The following is a 20299-nucleotide window of genomic DNA, read 5'->3' on the forward strand; positions in this document are numbered from 1 at the left end:
TCACTTCAGGTATAACGGGAAAATGTTTATTATTAATAGTCGGGAATTTATTGGGTTTCTATTTGAATAAATGTTACGTTAATATGAGGTAATTATTGAGTCGGAAAATGTAGTAAATGTCGGCTCAGGGCGTCGTCTGAAAGGAAAAAGTATTTGAAAGACTTAATCGACTCTAGTGGGTCGATAGCGATAGCGCTGAATGAGGGAAAGATTAGTTTAGCATACGTAGCCGCAAGTTTATGAGAGTTAGGTTCACATTATCGATTGCAAAATGGTTCTCGAGGGGATGGTGAAAAATCTTCGCTAAACTCTGTCGGGTGGCGGCAAAGTGGAGGGAGGTACTCCCAGGTCACTATTTTGCCTAATAAGATACTGTAACTTGAGCGATAATTTAATTTTATGTGACATTAACGTGTTACGACGATAAACGCGGCCGATACTGGGAGTTGGCGCATACTTCATACTTTGTTAACTTACTCGTGTACTTTCGACAGTGCTCCACGCCCCGAGTAATTGTCGAACGGTTAGCTATCTAAATTCTTAACTGGAATACATACATGTACACATGCGCCCAAGCACGGAATACCTATTTATTTATTTAAAAAAAAACATGCGGCTACTTTTCGGATAAGAATAAGAATAAGAATAAAATAAATTTATTGCTAAGTAAGTAATTATTTCATACCTCTCAAAATATTTTAGTTCCTCGAAAAAGCTTTATAAGTATAATAGAAAAAAAAACCATACTTTTCTTCATGTCGTGACATTTTGTCCAGTGACGTCACATTTCATTAAACAAAGAAACTGTCCATAAGTAAAACGTGACAGTTTTTGTTTGTTTTGTGATATGTGACGTCACACGAAGCTCAATCATGGCAGCCCGTGTTTCGGGTCATGTGATAAAAATAGCATTCTTATTTTGTAAGTAAGTAAATAAAAATATTCAAAAATGATCCTAAAAAACAGAATTACAGTATACTTATCCAAGTCAAGTATCCTTAAGTATGATAAATTACCATATCCGACATAAATATTTTATTGTTACAAGTCATAAAAATATTGTAATAAAATAGCAATAATTTGTCCAAAATAAAATCAATAAACAAAACACGAATCAATAAAACACGATATGCTCATTACTCATTCACTAATAGGGTGAGCAGAGCCACAAGTAATCAGAAGAGCATATAGAAGACATTTTTGTTAGGTAGGTACGAATTATACTTGGTACGTATTTACACGGGAATAGTTAAACACAAAACTCATTGTTTGTTTGTGTGTAACGTTATTGGTCGAGTGTACACATTTGTATATTCACACACGATGATTTGGTTTCACACGTGATTAAGATGTGCAAAATTTGCAATTGATGTAACTTGTATAGGTATGTAACTTGTGCGACTAAATCTAATCGAACTTATGTGTTTTGGGTAATACACACAAAGAAATATGGTGCGTTCTGCACGGCAATATGATTCTAAAGCCTGTGTGAATGTAAGATGATTGTAAGAAGCCGCCTTTTAGTGAAAACCTCGTAAGTGTCGTATTTGCTGGATGGAATATTTTTTCATAAGCTTGTAAACGGAACATTGGATGCGCCCGATCTTCTTTCCAGACTTAATTTTCTTGGACCACATAGTCTGCCGTAGTAGTTCAAAACACAGGCTTTTTTCTGAGACCTTTGGTAGAAGCAACTTGGGATATAATTCACCACTAAACAGACTAACGAGGATGTATAACAGTTTAAGTAATAGAACTGAATTGGATATTTGGAGTAAGCCCAATGCATACAGAAGTAACTTGTACTCAATTATTTTTAAATAACAACAAATGTGTAAATGTAGATGGCCTTAACTGTGCAAGCGTGATGCACTTTTAGGCTTCTTTTTTCTTTTTTCTCATTTAAGCTATCTTTGCTGTAGTTAATTTTGCATGCCGTTGTCACCTATAATTAGGGTAACAATTACTCTTGTTTACATTAAGTAATTTGTAATGTATTTACTGTTAACTCTGTTGGTGACCATAAATAAGTAAATAAATAGTAAGCGCTTTTTGCTTAAACACATACAGTTTGATGTGACTTACTTCACCTAAACCTCACAATCACTAGTTTCGATCCGGGAATAAATTGAGCTACATTTTTTTACCTGGATGAAAAGTAACCTGTCCGTTGTGAAATATCATAATGCGTTTTAGGAAAATTGTATTTACGAGGATGTACAAGGGGTTGCTGAGGTTGGTATTCCACCTCACAACCCACACGATAGAAGGATAAGGTAAAGATACGTTTAACCATGTGGCTCATTCTTATTTTGCTTGCCTATATCAATTCTACGACAAACTGCGACACTAGGAAAGATCCATTAAAATGTAAAACTTTCTTACCCACGCTGGCTGGATAGCATTAACTTAGTATATACCTAAAAAGAAAAAAAAAACGAACTTCACAACGATCTTCCACTGAGAACTGAGCACTAAATGAACTAATGCTCATTCTATTGGCCAGCTGGGATTCCCGGTGACATACATAACCCATTGGATACTCTCCCAACGCCTACGACAATTTTATCTATGTAGATAAAACGAACAGGCTGAATAGTAGGCTTCTAATCACACAATTCACGTTACGTAGCACTAACTGAAGAAACAGCTTGACAACTGAAATTGAGTCATGTATTCTGGCCTGTAGCGTACACCTATAAATATCCACAATAGGCAAGTATAGTATAGAAAGTACCTAATAATACGTATATTCTATACAAGCAACGGGTTTCCCGCAGTACACTGACCGAACTGAATGGATGGGAGTATAATAAAATATAGTTTTAATGACAATGAGAAATAAATACACGCGCGTGCGCTTCTATCGTGTGGATTATGAGTTGGAGTACCAACCTCATCAACCCTGGTGTCAGGGTTGTTGTTGAACCGCGAAACGCCCCTGACATGACTCATGTAACGACTACGTACTTACATCAGTAAGTAGTAACCGGGGCTAACGGCTTAACGTGACTTGCGAAGCACGGATTATTACCATCGGACTATCGGGTGATCGGCCTAACCTAACCTAACCAAACTAGGGCTTATAAAGTGATTTTAGTGATAATGTCATAGTAGGTAAACTGGTAGACTCGTAGCGAGGCCACGTAAGCCGGTGGCGAAAACGTGCGATGTCAAATTCACAAAAATAACTCATCTAACTTTTATTGCAGAGTCTTTGGATATATTTTGCCGTGCAGGTTTTCGTTTAAGTAACTGTATCCAGAATAAATAATAGGAATATTAGATGAACCAAGCTACGCTGACTTTTGAAATAAACAGACGCAGTTTCGTGCTGATTCAGGTACTTAATCCTACAAAATTAATCTTAAATTGACAGTCTTCTAATATATATGCTATCCTTTTTTAACAATTAGTGCAAGAAAGTGACAGAGCTAGTTTTACAACTGTCAAACTAAATTAAAATTAAGTTGGTGTCTGCCGGATTCGGCATGGCTATGTGCACTTACCGACACCGTTTTCAAGTAAATAGGTAAGTAGGCGCAAATACAAATATTCATATAATAATATTAAGGTAGATGTCAGCTTAACCAACGCATGTTGTTGGCAGAGCTGCCTCCTCGCCTCTCTACACAAATTCTACAATGTACTGTCGTCCCTGTTTCGCCTTCACTATATTCAAATTCTGGACTTACGTACTGGTTGGTATAAGTTTCGTTTTAGTAAAAGGTAAAGATAATCTATTAAACTTACCGCTACCTCTAAACCCAAAAGTAGGTAGTAGGTGCCTATTTATAAAGACTGCAAGAAATTAATAGTCATTCAGTTACTCAGTCAATCCTTCTGACCATATTTCCATTTTTCCACTCAGTCATCCATCCCTAGCATTATCCCGTTTTTCACAGGGTCCGCTTATCTAACCTGAAGATTTGACAGGTCCAATTTTTTACAGAAGCAACTGCCTATCTGACCATTCAACCTGCGAAGGGAAAACCAGCCCAATACAGGTTAGCTTACATACCTTCAAAATTGCATTTCTCGGGAATGTGGGTTTCCTCACGATGTTTTCCTTCACCGCTTAGCTGGTGATAATCATTTAAACAAACATAAATTTGAAAACAAATTAGACAATCATTTTCATTTTTACAAAATAGAACAATAAAATTTAAATAGCCTATAATTATAATATATAATTATAATCTTTCTTTCATCACTGTTTTTACAATTTACTTATAGGTATATAAGTAACTAAGTACGTCAAGAAATGGGGTTTTGCCATGTGGCAAAATGTATTTGATTTCAACACGTGTCGCTCCAAAAGGTCCAAAGACAAGGCGAACTTTAGTTTTATGTTGACGATAGGGTTGTGCAATACGAGTACAAAGTTCAATAGGTACCAAGTTTTCGGAAAAACCCTAAGTCATTTGAAACCTCCGTGGTCCAGTGGTTGAGCGTTGGGCTCACGATCCGGAGGTCCTGGGTTCGATTCCCGGTGGGGACATATCACAAAAATCACTTTGTGATCCCTAGTTTGGTTAGGACATTACAGGCTGATCACCTGATTGTCCGAAAGTAAGACGATCCGTGCTTCGGAAGGCACGTTAAGCCGTTGGTCCCGATAACTACTTACTGATGCAAGTACGTAGTCGTTACATGAGTCATGTCAGGGGCCTGTGGCGGCTCCTTAGTAACACTGACCACCAGGGTTGATGAGGTTGGTAATCTACCTCACTACCCACACGATAGAAGATTTGAGACCAAACACATTTACAAGGAAAGCAGCATGATGTCATAAGAGAAATTAGGACTTTTCTTTTTTTCATTTTGATATAGGTAATACTAGGAAGGATAAAAGTTAATTAATTAAGTACTTAAGTGGGAAAGTTCCTTATAGGTACATATCGGAGAAGTCATAAAGGAACAGTATGCTGAATAACGGGTCGCCGACCTGTTATTCAGCATTTATCTTACTTCTAGTACTTTCTAAACTCCTTTCCGATTTGTAATAAAATAATAAACAACAATGACATCCATTATAAACCCAATGAAAGGCATTTCTGTTAAACCATTTTGTAGCTGAATCATCAGTACATCTACACATCATTTATTTTGAATTTTTGACCTGGGATTCCCGGTTTGAAATATTTGGGTAACAAGGTTAATCATCTGGGTTCTGGGAATTGCGATTCAATTGCCAGTTTTTTCTGACCGTTACTTTTGTTCGACATGCATAAAGACAGTAAAATAAAGTTGCTTTGTATTTTTTCATCTTTAGCTCTTAGTATTTACAACTTGGTATCATAAATAATGATAATGAATATGTAAGAAAAAAGTTGTTTACTTTCTTTAGGTAAAGTTATTATCCGAATGTAAACATTTAAAAAAAATGAATTATATTTTCTTTTTATTTACTTTTCCTTTGCCATGTTTCAGAAAAAAGTAAGTAAGTAACTACAAGTAAATTCAAAATTCAAAAATATTTACTTTTCAAAATTGGCTTACAAAGTTAGCGCTTTTTGAACGTCAAAAAATTAAATTACATATTATGTAACTAGATGTAAAACTACTACCACATCGGAATCTGTAACGCTGAGGGAAAGACGGCCAGAAAACCTCCCAGCACAGGGCCCTAGTCCTACTATTTCATGTTTTCCTTAGTATATTAAAAAAAATGTGATACCTACCTATTTGTAAACTGACAGCTTCTGCGCACGAGTATATCCTACACCACGAAATTCAAACATCCCCCTAAGTATTCGTTACGATGTCACTAACACCCTGTACACATGCATTTATAAGTAATTACTAGAGAGCAATTGACTATTTAAATTGATTAACCTATACCCCCATATTAAGTTATATGTACCTACATACTTATATACTATAACCCTCTTCTCTCTTATAGGTAATTAGCTACAGTGTTCTGCCTTCCTTAATTTAAGTAATTACCTCACTTTGTCCCCTTCGATATATTACGTTATCTCCACGACGGGTCGCTAGCGGTGTTGGCAGAGGATGCATCGCAATCCAAGCAGAATACATAATTAGAATCCCAAATGGATCAATCCGCTTTATCAGTTATTCATCTTAATTTTTAATCTAAATACATATATAAAAGGAGAAACTGACTGACTGACATATCAACGCACAACCTAAACGGCTAAACGTAGGCACTTGAAAGGAAGGGACGTAGCTTAAGTACCGTAGAGGTGCACTAAGAAAGGAATACTCGGAATTCGCACGGGAACGGGAATTAGCGGTAAAATCCTTTTGTATGAAAAATCTAAACCGTTTAAGTTAGACGCTTGAAATTTGGCATGCAGATACCTTAGTTAACTTAAAGCTTAGTTGCAACAGGATATTGCAAAATTCCCACGGAAACGGGAGTTAGCGGGAAGAAACATTTGTATGAAAAATCGAATCCGCGTAAGATAGATGTTTTCAATCTAGCATGCATGCATACCTTAGTAAATATAAAGTTTAGTTATGGCTATATTTTGAAAAAAATCTAAACTGCATAAGTTAGATGCTTGGAATTTGATATGCACTCCCACACACACAAAGATCTCTCTTATAACACGCCACGCGGACGAAGTCGCGAGCAAAAGCTAGTCAATCAATAAGTGTGTGTTAGCAAACTCTACAATAAAACGTAAATATTAGTAACATACCCAGTTTTCAGTAATCAGTAAATGTTAAGTAGCACAAATATCACTCGTATTACGGAAACCAAATATTATTACTACAAATTATAATAAGAAATATTAATACAAAAGAATATAGCAACTAGTCTTTCAATTTTCGCTTCTCTCGACAATAATCGTCTTCACTTGTTTTTTCTTCGTAGCCCCAGACGGAACACCCGCCAAAATGTTTTTTTTTCTTAAAAAGTGACGTGACGTTCCTTTTTTGAAATTGCCAACATGTGAGTGTTGTGAGGTGGATAACTAACCTCATCAACCCTAATGTCAGGGCTCTAATGTCAGGGTTATTATTGAGCCGCCAAAGGCCCGTGACATGATTTATGTATAACATGATCTGTGGTTTATTTACGGCTACGTTCTTATACACTTCTCATCAAAAAAATCGAAACACCTTGCAAGTTTACGTTTTGTCAGGATTATCAGAAAAATGTGTACATTTAGGAATAAATGTTAAATGTCGTTTAATAGTGAGTAATATGAGCTTATCAAATCTTAATGTTAATGTTCTAAATTTAAATGAATTTTTCATAGGTTTCGTATTTTGTTAAATGAGTCATTTTTATTCCGTATGGAGTATAAAGGAAATGGATAAAACAACACACGTAAATGAAAAAAAAAGCTAAAAAACGTTTATTTAATAACTTGTATTCCCTCTCCGAGCTCTAATTACTGCTTCCATACGGTTCTTCATCGATCGGATGAGAGTCACGATCACATGCTGTGGTATATTGTCCCATTCCTCTTGGATTGCATCTTGCAGCTGGCTAAGTGTTTCTGGGGCAGGATCTCTTGCTCGAATTCGTCTCTTTAATTCATCCCACAGATGTTCAATGGGATTCATGTCCGGGCTTCTTGCTGGCCATTCCATAATAGAGATATCGACTTCGTTAAGATACTCTCGTACGACGCCCGCGGTGTGAGCCCTAGCATTGTCGTGCATGAATATGAAGCCGTTGCCAATAAAATGTGCATAGGGCATCACATGAGGCTCGAGACACTCTTCGACGTACCGATGACAGTTTAGTGCAGGCAGACGTGGCCCAGACACGAAAGCAAGCTCTGTCTTACCGTCGGCGCTGATTCCTCCCCAAACCGTCCACGAACCGCCACCGTAGCTGACCTTTTCTTCAATGCAGCATTGTGCATAGCGTTCTCCGTCTCTTCTGTAGACCTTGTTCCTTCCGTCGTTACCATACAGCATAATTTTACACTCATCAGAAAAGAGAACTTTGCTCCACTGTAGGTATGACCAATTTAGGTGCTCATGTGCAAAGTTAAGGCGCGCTCTTCGATGGTCTGCAGTTAATTTCGGCCCATTTGCTGGCTTATGCGGTACCAGTCCACGATCCTTCAACCTTCTTCTAATTGTAGAGTCACTTACAGCCACCCTTCGTACAACACGAAGCCGCTGCTGCAGTTGAAAAGCGTTAAAGCGTCGATTTCTTAAAGAAGTTGTTACAATAAATCGATCATCTCGCTCAGAAGTGACCCGATTCCTGCCAGATCCTGAACGGCGCGTGAACAAACCAGTCTCCCGATAACGTTTATAGACTCTATGAACAGATGACAGGCTTAGATGCAGTCTTGCAGCCACAACACGCTGACTAAGGCCAGAATCCAGCAATGCCACAACTTGGGCGGCTTCTGTGGGCGAAGTATCCATACGTTTTAGAAAAAAAACCTTTTTTCAGACGTCCCAAAGTCACAGTATTGAAATAAAAAACAAAAAGTTTAAGGATAGGCGCCAATTTTTAGTTTTTAAACGCTAAATGTAGGTACTCCAACCCTAAACACACATTTGTCTCAAAACTGTGATTCATTTCGTTTATAAGATAAACAAATGAAATTCTAATTTTGAATTTAGAATTTTTGCTTATTACTGTAATGGCCAAACTGCCAGCTATACATTTATGTATTTTTTTTCATCGTATGAATTCTTTTTTGTGTTAAATTCGGACAGAAACAATGAAAACGGAAGTGTTTCGATTTTTTTGATGAGAAGTGTATTAGTAAGTTGTATCCGGGATCACTAAGAAAACACTGTTTATAAGATTTTTCTTCTAGTGTTTGTTTGTTTTCCAATGAGAGACTAACCAGGCTACGTTCCCCGAAAAAAATTATAGATGGCGCTGTACAGATTTGCTTTCGTTTAATCTTCTAATTTCATAAAAGCAACTTTTATCTTTGATTTTGGGTATAAATGATGACCTTTGTTATTACACCCAGGCACAACACGTCTTCCATTATTATTCTGACCTAAATATCAAGCAACAATTATTTTTATATGTGACTCTGTCACTTTTGAATAAGTAATTATGTATCTCGAGTAATGAAAAAATGGGTAATTATCACGTTAAATCTGAACAAAGTCATCTATACGGCCTGTTAAGTCCTACATTGGAATCTATAACGAAATAAACCCTGGTGAGGATCAAATATGGGTTTAGTATGAATCGGTTCGGTATTTGCTGTAACCACTCATGGGAGCAAGTCACTTTACTACACAGACAACCTTTATATAGACTTGTCATCAAGTGCAAGCTAACACTAAGCTAAGTGTTGCAGTGTCCGAAGTGCGGAGAGACGGATCCATTGTTCGTGAATATTCACTAGCCAGTAGCAAGTTGCTGTTTGTCTAGTTACCTTGTTATACTCACAACATGCAATGCTCTCTGGACACCACGTTATATTATGTACTTTGGTTTTCACTACTTTAATAAAACAGTTCATTTTAAGACGGCTCGACCATTATAGACGGCGATACGGCGACCACGTTGGTTTAAAAGAAAGAAGAAGAAATAGTTTATTATAAAAAGGCACCGCACTCCAAAAAAAGACAATAACATCTTATCAAATTTCCACTAAACAATTACAAAAAATAGCCCAAAAAAGCGGCAAAAGCAGTGAGATGTTGGTACTTTTTTCATCTTGCTCTGACTACCCCAATTGGGATATAGTCGTGAGCTTATGTTAGACCAACGTGATAGGTGGTGAGGTATATCTGTCTATAATGGTCGAGCCAAAGGACCAAAAATTAAGGAGTGCTGGTCAGGTTAGAGATTAAAACGAAATTCGTCTTTAGTAAAAATATCGTAATAAAAAGACACACAAATGGAAACACAAGGCAAAAGAATAGACAGTGTTAGTGGAAATCCAACGGTACAATAAGAACGTAAAAATAAGTTTTTTTTTAATTATGTAAATTGGAGATGTCCTTAGGAAAGGTTTAATTCGATCTACTCTGAGCCGGCGTGCGTGTATAAAGCGATTGATGAATGTTGAGGAAGCAAGAAAAGTGTGCCAGGATCGAAGCAAATGGAATTATATAGCCTCTGCTTATCCCGGTGGGAAATAGGCGTGAGTTTATGTATGTACTTATGTTTAATTATGTAACATTTACCCCTGAAGACATTCGTCGTATCATAAACATAAACAGCTTATATAAGTCCCACTGTTGGGAACAGGCCTCCCTTCAATCAACCGGAGTGAATATGGAGCATACTCCACCACGCTGCTCTACTACGGATTGGTTGAAGATACAGATGAGATGCCAGTATTGCTAAAACAAAATGGTCAAATATGGATAATATCATTTACTCCTTTTATTTACTATTTATTTATTTTCGTTTTGTTTGTAGTGTAAATGGAGACAACAAGCAACAGCAGGAAATAAGGCGGCACATTTCCCAGCCACATTTCCAGTTGGTTAAAATGATAATATAAACGTCACAGATGCCATAAGGTCAGGATTTGAAATTAAAATTGCTTATTTCTAAAACGGGGTTTTTGCCGAAGACGCAGCTTGGCTTATACTTTGTATCGCCAATTTGCTGCGTCGCTGTTCTATGTAAATTGCTTTTTTTGGAACCACTCTGCACCCATCACTGCTACTCGGCATTTTCTAAATTTTTAACTTTTAATGTTTGTTTTGCTTACATGGCACAGATTAAAGAGAAAGCGAACGTCGTGTCTTATAAGGAGGTGAAGGAATTGGTCTTTAATAGACAAGAATGGAGAATGCTACACCGACAAGAGCGTGGCTCTTAAATTAGTGATGATGAATGTTTGAAAAAGCTAAATTGAAGATCCATTTTTCAGGAACGATCCTTCACTTAATCGTAGTACCTACTTATTTAATCATATTTATTTTCCTTGTAATTCTTTGATAACTCCTTAATTTAAGTTTTACCTTAAAAGTAGGAAGGAAATTGCTGAAATTGCAACGTGTTTTTGCTAACTGATATTAAAAATGTTGTGTCAGGGTTTTGCCAGCCACGTGGCCACGTGTTTGGATTACAAGATATACTGTTATAATAGGTATCTTAAGTACGCCACACAAATCCAGCACAGGCCTAAACCAATGATTGGCGAATTGGTTTCCGAATTCATATTTAGATCATAATTGATTATATCACGTGCTCAGCGGTGAAGGAAAACATCGCGAGGAAACCCACATTCCCGAGAAATGCACTGTGATCTAACCTGTACGGATCTGATCGCGGTATGTACGGTCACGAGCATTAATTTCATTCATTGTTTTGACATTAACTTTTTTGACAAATTGAACTGTAAGAGTCACTAAATGTCAAATATGTTAGTGTGACAGAGTCCTAAAGCGGGTAAGTACATTATATTGCTCATTACTGTACGCCCAGCGCTTCCTCTTCCAACTCTACCACTTACACGTTTGGCTGTTACCATTATTGTTTGCGATAGTCCCGTACACTTTTTCATCGTTACCAATTTACGTATAATAAGATAAGATAAGATATTTTTTATTGTGGATCATAGGTACGGTCACGAGCTTTAATATGTACACTTTGGTAGCATGTCACATTAACTTTTTTGACAAATTGAACCGTTTTTTTTTATTTAAGAGCTGCGCTATTGTCTGTGGAGCCTTCATTACTCCATAGATAGGGCGTGTAGAACGGTGGTTGCCCCAATCGCCTACCGTTCCGCAGCACACCGACCAATTTCTCAATCGGTGATGTTCTAGCCAGAACCCTACCAGAATCCATTTCCTCGGCCTCCAACCAGTACTGATACCGCTGCTGCCCGGCATCAGGGGTGCGCTTTTGAAGTAGCGGCGCCTACTAGCTACGTCACAAGATGGTCATAGAACCTAAGTAGCATTTTATAGGTAAGTCCGTCCCAGTGAGCTACCCACTACGTTCTGCTAATCCTGTCGCTGTTTGGTCGGGGACTGCTTATTTTTATATTCGTAGCTAACCATCATATCTGATGGCCGTTCCACTATCTGCCATCTGTGGACCCCGTAGATGGCCTACAGCTCAGCCTATCACAAATTGAACTGTAAGTCTCACTAAATGTCAAATATGTTAGTGCGACACTCAATAGGGTCCACATAATATCAGCGTCGTGGTTCGCGCCGCGACTTGTGCTGAGTGAGGCCCTTTTATCTCAGGACGTCCACCACCACCTTATGATCATTTCGACTAACATCCTTCTTGCTTTTTTGTAATTGTTTTAGTGGAAATAAGATATGATATTGTTGTCTTTCTTTTTGTGTGTGGCGTCCTTTCATAATAAACTATTTCTATTCTATTCTATTCCATTCGACAGAGTCCTAAAGTGGCTACATTATATTGCTCATGACTGTACATTATACATCTTAAACTTAATAATAGTTCGTTACGCCTGCATCTCCGAAGAGGCATGCAGATTGTACAGACACACCCTTTCCTCGCCAGGTATGTTTAAATTCCACGTAGTAGGGGGTGAGCCTATTGCCATTAACTAGGTACAAGTCCTGGAAATCAGAATTTCCAGGAGAACCTATAACGAAATAAAAAACACACTTCCTCTCTTCCCTTCAACGTTGCTGTGCCCTACAGGGTCCATGTTTTAGTTCCTATGCCTATGTAACACCCCATTGTACTACATGGAATGCAATAAATAATTGAGAATTGAATTGAATTGAAATAAACCCTGTTGTACACATTGATGGGCTTAGTATGAATCGGTTCGGTATTTACTGTAAGTAACTCATTGGTGCAAGTCACTTTAGCGTATTTGGAAGCCGCAACTACCAGGGGATTTGGGTGTTGCGGAGCAGAATCGAAAAAACGTTTTGAAGCTAATTTGAGCCATTGGCCAATGGTTGGCAGACCTAGGTCATAGTGCAGATTTTCATTGCGAAGGAACCACGGAGCTCCCGTGGCTTTCCGCATGAAACGATTTTGTATTAGTCATTTTAGCACACAGACAACCTTTATATAGACTCGTCATCAAGTGCAATTAAAAACTAAGCTAAGTGTTGTAGTGTCCAAAGTGTGCGGAGTGCCAGTGTAGATGCCATTGATAAGAATTTAAAATAATACTCATCTAAGTACATTGTTTATCATTATAATATATCGGATTGTATATAGTTAGAGTTATTTGTTTTAAGATAAGATTATTAATTTGCCGTAAATGCAGTGTGACAGATGTTACAAAAAATATAGTTACCCGTGCATTTAAATTACATAAATCATGCAAAATTTATAAAATTTAAAATATAAAAGTGTCAATTCATACAAATGTCCTATAATGAAATTAATTGTTGTACAGATTTAAATAAATGTCATTAAATTAATTCACATAAATCAAATTCAAATTAATAAAAGTCAATAAAAATTATAGAAAACTAATAAAATAAAAATAGAAGTATAACAGAAATATTCTTCATTCAACAACTGAGTAGAAACATTTTTAGTTAGTGGATCTGTTTTCGTGTTCCAAGAGTGAATTCGCAAAAATAGCTATGTGTGTGATCTGTTATACTTAAGTAAGGAAATCGTATATTGTGCTAGTAAAAAATAATTAATGATTAATTATAAATATGTATAAATAAGTCCCCAACTCTGTCGCATTAGGTTAGCCTGTAAAGATAGTTGTTTTGAGTGAAATAAATAAATGAATAAAGTTACACGCAGGTTACCTAAGGTTACACTTACTTCAATTATTAAACAAGGGTCACAAAACTAGACTGAACTTCATACGGAAATGTCCTAAACAATAGGGACTGTTACACACGAAGAGGCCAACATGAACATGTGTGGACGGCATTATGTGTGACGGGGTTTTCCACACGTAAATACCCCAGCAATGTGATTCAATGTCACACCATTTGTTTTTCATTAACCAAACGTTATTCTTTCAATGAATTGCTGATTCCAATGTCCAGTGAAAGCGGAATTTGTAGGTAAGTACCTATAGGTAGTTGTTTAAGGGGAGGCCTATTTTTTTTTGACGTGACTTATTGTAGATTTGCCGCAGATGGTATTAACTACTTGGCCGAACAGATAATTAAAAAAACACAAAAAGCATGAATTTTTCGACAGGAAATTACACTTGATATAAATTCAGAATCATGTTCTGAATCATCCCCCTCAGTATTCGTTACAGTGTTAGTTAATATCAAGTGGATTTTTTCACCACCCCATATGTACCTATGTGTTGACACACGGGATGACCACAAGTTACTCTAGCTTTTTTATTACAACATCGATATTAGGTACCTACCATTGTATTTTTTGTTGCTGCTACAAAAATCTTGTTGTCTTTGTCCACCCTAACAAGGATTAAGCACTAGAGTTTGAACATCGATAAATACTCTAAAAATAAGTTTCATTACATGTCTTACAAAGCCACCTCCATGGTCTTTTGAAATATAATCCACATACTGAAATCCCGACATTTCTCCCTTTGAAAGGCTAATAAAGGGGAAGAATGGACACTGGATTCTAAGCTGCCAAGCGTACTCCGTACCGCGCAGTCGCCGGGAACAATGGAAGTCTATAAAACTTTATGAATTCTAACCCAGCGTGTAGGTATGGCCAATGGCCCCATAGATATCTTTGACATAGATAGGCCGGAATACTTATAATTATGAAATAGATAAACCCGGGACCTCCGGATCGTGAGCACAACGCTCAACCATTGGACCACGGAGGCAGTTGAAGAATAGTATCATCATCATCAATTTAAGAGCCACGCTCTTGTCGGTGTAGCATTTAAAAAGAAGAGCTTACATGGAACAGATTAAAGAAAAGGTTAACGTCGTGTCTTATAGGGAAGTCAAGGAATTGGCCTTTGATAGACTGGAATGGAAGAATAGTATGGGAGTCATTAATTGTAATGTAGCTTATCCAGTGGCAACATATCGGCGTTGTACCGTGACGGGCCATAGCCGGCCGTGCCTCGGCTAATGGCCACTTTACGTATTTTATGATTCGCACAAATTGTAAAATCAACGGCTTCTCGCTTCGACGTCGCCTTTTTTACCGTTTCCGGCCAATTTAATAAAGGTCGAGACTTTTCAATATTTTCCATAGACGTGAAACGTTTTATTGCCACTTCAACTGTTCGCGAGTCCGAGCAAATTAGCGGAGGAAAACGTGTAGACAGGTGAACGGAAGGAAGGAAAAAGACGCATGCTTTTCTCTTTCCTTCACAAAGGCGATATGGTTTTAGATAAAACGTACTTGGTGATTATATTTTCTTTGGTTTCAGAGAGAACATAATCTATTTTATAAGGAATCGGTATACCTAGGAATGGTATCGGTATTTCGTGTATGCAAATGGAACTGAAAATGTGTAACGTTTCGCGAATAACCAGCGAAAGGCAGAGCATGGTGAGTGCAGAACTGGTGTTCCAAATTGTGTGTTTAACTGTTTACGTCGGAACACTCGTGGGGTTTACACGTCTGTCAGTCCGACAGCGAAGTGAAGGGAAAATGTACAGAAAGTAGACACGGCTGAATACTCTGAAGCGGTGCGCGTGTATGAAACTATTGATGAATATGAAGGGAGCAAGATAACTGTGTCAGGGTCGAAGTAAAAGGAAAGTGTTCATAAAAGTTGGGGTGAGTCCCAGCCCAGAGGTTTGAAATGAAACATTAGACAGAGAGGTTCATTGGCTACCAGAAACACCCCATGTATGTTCAGCGATTATTTCCGGTTAACGATGACCCATTTTGTACCTTTTCTTAGATTTTCTACTTCATTTCAGAAATCATTATTTTGTCGCATCAAAATCATTATTTTGTTTGTTATTTTGTAATAATTCCTTTATTTTACTCGCTGTGTTGGTAGCTAATGAGCCCCTCTATCTAATTTTTAATTATGAACGTGAACCTCTGGAGAACACTTCATCGAGTTTTTTATTAGACTAATCTGATAGGTGAGCCGTATCGCTCAATATAATGGTCGAGCCAACTGCGTAAGTGAAAACTGCACTTAAGATAAATTAATTAGTCATTAATCATTAGTCGTTAATAACCACCAATCCGCACTGGGCCCGCGTGGTGGTTTAAGGCCCGATCTCCCTATCCATCCATGGGGAAGGCCCGTGCCCCAGCAGTGGGGACGTTAATGGGCTGGTGATTATGATGAATAAGTCATTGGTGCAAGGCGCAAGTAATAGTTAACAGTATATTTTAAGGTAAGTATAGCAGTATCACAAAATCAATGATGAAAAGTAATGGATGAGACTTGCACAGGATCGGAAAGGATGGCGTGAAAGAGAAGAGGCCTATACCCAGCAGTGGGTGGATACAGGCTGAGTAGATAGATAGATAGCACAAAAGATAATTACCAGAAGTGTAAGTATATCACAAGTGTGTGAGAGGGTGTGAATTAGTTGCAGTAGTTTTAGGCGTTTGAGACGTTCGTTATGTAAAAATTGACGATTCAAAGTGTAACTATGTTACCTATTGAATAAAGATATTTTTGAATTTAAATTTGTATTCTAGTGTAGGTATCTTCTCTCTGACATTATTTTGCGTTTCGCTTGTTACTGTTGTTTCATAAGAAGAGGAAGGGGAAGACCAAGAAGAGCTTACACAGAACAGATTAAAGAGAAGGTGAACGTCGTGTCTTATAAGAAAGTGAAAGAATTGGCCATTGATAGACAAGAATGGAGAATGTTACACCGACAAGAGCGAGGCTTTTATATTAGTAAGTACATACACATACATAAACTCACGCCTATTTCCCACCGGGGTAAGCAGAGACTAAAGAATTCAATTTTTTTTTATATATTAGTGATGATGTTCTATGAGGTTTATCATATCCATTTTAGGACTTTGTATCAACAGTGGCTGCACGTCGGTTTTTGAATACTTGTGGCTCTGCCCACCCTAATAGGAATTACAGATATGAGCGTGTGTATGTAAGTAGTGTGTTGTCGCATTCAGAATGTGATTTTATGTGTGTATGAAATTAGAAAATGTGCGAATTTTTAACTTTCCTATTGTTGTTGCAAAGAAAAAAAACCCAGTGTTTGTTTTAATTAAACGTTTTCCTCAAATAAATAGCATTAACAATATGGCGGAGTCTGTATTATAATAATAACAAGTAGGTATAAATCATGGTAAAATTAAACCGCAGAATGTAACCCCGACCGGCATATTATTCAAATGATGATATACTCAATATACCTATCTAGTATCTTTTCTTAGAAGTCTAATCTTAGGAGTTCCGCATTTGACTCAATAAGTTAATAACAACTGCATATCACATTTGAATTTATTGTTTTTTATATGATATAATCATCATCATCATCATTATTACCCTTACCACCTTACAAATAAAAAATAAACCAGGGATGAACATGGGTTTAAGTATTTGACATGGGTTTAAGTAATTGAATCTAATTACCATACAATTCGATTGAACTTTGCTTAGCTGTCAGATACTTAAAGCCACGTTCATCCGTGGTTTATTTTTTATTTACAAGCTGGTAAGAGGATAGGACTTTGTTGTCTGTCTGTCTGTCAATACACTTTTTCTCGGGAACGCGTGGAGGTATCAAGTTGAAATTAACATGTACATACATACATACATAAATTCACGCCTATTTCCCACCGGGGTAAGCAGAGACTATAGAATTCCATTTGCTTCGATCCTGATACACTTCTCTTGCTTCCTCCACATTCACCAATCGCTTCATACACGCACGCCGGTTCAAAGTAGATCGTATTAAACCTTTTCTAAGGACATCTCAAATTAACATCTAGCTTCGAAAAAATCAAGCTACTACGCAATTAAAAGATACGGCCACTATTAACCATACTTTCATACATCTCGTAGGGGAATCTAAACCTTCAGGGGATTTATTTGCACACCTATGTCGACGTATGGAAGCAACAGGTTTTCAACGGCAAAATGTCTTCATTACATAGTATAAAACAAAGTCCCTTAAATCTTTAAAACTACGCAACGGGTTTTAATGCGGTTTTTTTAATACATAGATTGATTCAAGAGGAAGGTTTATATGTATAATAATATCCATTAAATAGTGGGGAAATACTGTTATTTTTTAGATTTTTAATGTGATGTCGTAAATTATTTCATTGTTTCCTCAGCATTGTACCCGAGCGAAGCCGGGGCGGGTGGCTAGTTCCGAATAAATACTTATGGGCAGTTGATAAACTAATCGAGACCTAACCTCAGTGTGTAATGTGTGTAGAGTAAAGGTTCGAAGGGTAGCACTAACTAGCACCAATAAGATTCCCATTGATATTCAGATTGCCTTTCAACTGTTTTAAGACAGTAGTTAAACAAAAACTTTACAAAAAAGGTTATTATAAAGTTAGTGATTATTTAGAAGATATGAATGCATGGGATTAACTGTCTGAGAACTGATATTAGGCAGCTAAATTACTCAATTGTATACCAATATTTTATGTTTATTTTTTTAAAGAACGTCTAGGGCCCTGTGCCGAGGTTTTTCTTGCAGCTTCTTTTCCCCGGCTATACAGGTTGTGAGAAGCTGCAGTAGTTTTAGGCGGATGAGACGTTCGTTATGTAAAATTGACGATTCAAAGTGTAACTATGTTACCTACTGAATAAAGATACTTTTGAATTTGAATTAAGCTCACGACTATATCCCACAACGATTGGGGTAGTCAGAGGTACATCCATCGGAAGATGAACTAAGTACCCAAGCACACCTAATCCCACATAATAGAATACCTACACAATAATCCCATACGTAAGCATAGCTGACAGGAAACACGGAGTGGTATCACCACCAGGATGGTGGGAGGAGCCAGTGGGGGCGGAGAAGTGGTTTACGCCCACCATGACCTCACGTCACCACAGCACGTGAGTTTCATTATAATTAAGTATACAGGTCATGTCGGAAAATACCGCGAGTCCAGTCCAGTAACATTGAAATTGTTTATTGAATGAAGTCATCTGTTCTTGGTAATTAGGTGCGATTGAAATGTTTTGTTTTTATTCTATTGGCGGTGCGATGTGTAAAATCCTTATTCTTATATTATACTAGCGACCCGCCCTGGCTTTGCTCGGGTGCAATACTGAGGAAAAAATGAAATTATTTACGACATCACATTAAAAACCTCAAAAAATAACAGTATTTCTCCACTATTTAATGACTGTTCATATAAACCTTCCTCTTGAATCACTCTATCTATTAAAAAAAACCGCATCAAAATCCGTTGCGTAGTTTTAATGATTTAAGCGTACATAGGGATATAGGGACAGAAAAAGCGACTTTGTTTTATACTATGTAGTGATTACGATTCTGATTACACCACTTTCACTACTTCGACGCTCATCAAAGTCTTTATTTATTTTATTTATTTATTACGACTGCCTCTGTGGTCCAGTGGTTGAGTGATGTGTTCACGATCCAGAGGTCCCAGGTTCGATTCCCCGTGGGGACAAATCACAAAAATCACATTGCGATCCCTATTTTGTTTAGGACATTACAGGCTGATCACCTGATTGTCGAAGCCATTGGTTCCGTTTACTACTTACTTACTGATGTAATTACGTAGTCGTTATTTGAGTCATGTCAGGGGCCTATGGCGGCTCAATAATAACCCTGACACCAGGGTTGATGGGGTTGGTAATCCACCTCACAACCCACACGATAGAAGAAGAAGATTTTATTTATTCATTTATTATATTTGCAACATAACAGAAATCCATAGCGTCACAAACAAGTTTCCATATAAGTAAAGAAAGGAAAACATGAAACAGTAGAACTAGGGCCCTGTGCTGGGAGGTTTTCTGGCCACGTCTTTCCCTCAGCGTTACAGATTCCGATGTGGTAGTAGTCTTACAGCTAGTTACATAATATGTAACTTAATTATGTTTGACGTTCAAAAAGCGCTAACTTTGTAAGCCAATTTTGAAAAATAAATATGTTTTAATTTTTGAAGTAAGTACTTAATATAAAACTCATAAAAATAAAACAAATTATATGACAGATCAGGACAGATCTAACAGGCATAAGTGGTTCAAATACTGTCCTACAGTCACGCATCACGCGAATGCTCGCTGGCTTAGAGTATTTTGAAGTGGCCTTTCTTTCAGGCTTTTCTTGTGTATTTATATCTAAGTATGTATGATGAATTTCAGTATAAAAATATCCCCGTCGTAACCCCAGTCCTGTGTGGTAGCTGCAGCAGAGTTATGGTTTCCACATCACCGGCTGATATATGATGCAAACTTTATTTATTGTTCGCGTACAAAATGCAATTTTGACAGCGCTGCGGTGTGTTGTTTACGGTAGTCTGCGCCATGTTCTAAACTAGACTTGCTGAATAGAATTACTA

The 20299-nt window shown here is 37.4% G+C and overlaps 1 long non-coding RNA gene across 3 annotated transcripts in view; it reads right to left on the minus strand.

Annotated features, from left to right (window-relative positions):
- LOC126368250 (uncharacterized) overlaps positions 1–20299 on the minus strand; it is a 58605-nt gene that overhangs the window by 4828 nt on the left and 33478 nt on the right. Inside the window, exon 1 of one of the 3 annotated variants that reach the window (XR_007566574.1) lies at positions 2386–2437. The exons of the other annotated variants lie outside the window; for them this stretch is intronic. This is a non-coding gene — a long non-coding RNA (uncharacterized LOC126368250). Of the gene's footprint in view, positions 1–2385; positions 2438–20299 lie in introns of those variants that run through there. 3 annotated transcript variants of the gene reach the window in all.

Source organism: Pectinophora gossypiella, chromosome 7 (genome assembly GCF_024362695.1).
Source record: "Pectinophora gossypiella chromosome 7, ilPecGoss1.1, whole genome shotgun sequence".
In the NCBI taxonomy this organism is placed as follows: Eukaryota; Metazoa; Arthropoda; class Insecta; order Lepidoptera; family Gelechiidae; genus Pectinophora; species Pectinophora gossypiella.